Genomic DNA, 620 nt, shown 5'->3' on the forward strand with positions numbered 1-620 from the left:
ACAAATCCAGTTAAATGATGGCTTTCATCATTCCTAAGCTCATCGATCATTTTCTTTTCAATTTTATGCTAACGTATTCTACATTTCAACAGTAAATATTAATATTTTTACTGCACTACATTTGTGATCCTTATAGCCACTTTGTACATTCTGATTTGACATTTAAAAGCTGTGAGTGTGTCTGGAAATCTGCAGGCGCTCCCTGTATAGACGAAAGAGCAAAGCGTGGTGATATAGTATCTTTAAAAGGCCCTTTGGTAGGCACAATATTTGCTTACGGCCATACCACCCTGAACACGCCCGATCTCGTCTGATCTCGGAAGCTAAGCAGGGTCGGGCCTGGTCAGTACTTGGATGGGAGACCGCCTGGGAATACCAGGTGCTGTAAGCTTTTTTCACTCCTCTTTACAAAAAGCAGAGGGCGCTGCTGCTTTTTCAGTGGACACCGACAGGGTGGGAAGGAAATAGCTAGATCATGACTTGCCGGTATAGAAATGACACAAATCCAGTTAAATGATGGCTTTCATCATTCCTAAGCTCATCGATCATTTTCTTTTCAATTTTATGCTAACGTATTCTACATTTCAACAGTAAATATTAATATTTTTACTGCACTACAT

At 40.2% G+C, this 620-nt stretch overlaps 1 non-coding gene across 1 annotated transcript; it reads left to right on the forward strand.

Moving 5' to 3' along the window:
- Positions 1-272: 272 nt before the first annotated feature.
- Positions 273-391, forward strand: LOC129114380 (5S ribosomal RNA). The gene has a single exon (XR_008532445.1). It is a non-coding gene; the product is annotated as a 5S ribosomal RNA (ribosomal RNA).
- The last annotated feature ends 229 nt before the right edge of the window (positions 392-620 follow it).

The sequence above is a fragment of the Anoplopoma fimbria genome, unplaced genomic scaffold (genome assembly GCF_027596085.1).
Source record: "Anoplopoma fimbria isolate UVic2021 breed Golden Eagle Sablefish unplaced genomic scaffold, Afim_UVic_2022 Un_contig_3643_pilon_pilon, whole genome shotgun sequence".
NCBI lineage: Eukaryota > Metazoa > Chordata > Actinopteri > Perciformes > Anoplopomatidae > Anoplopoma > Anoplopoma fimbria.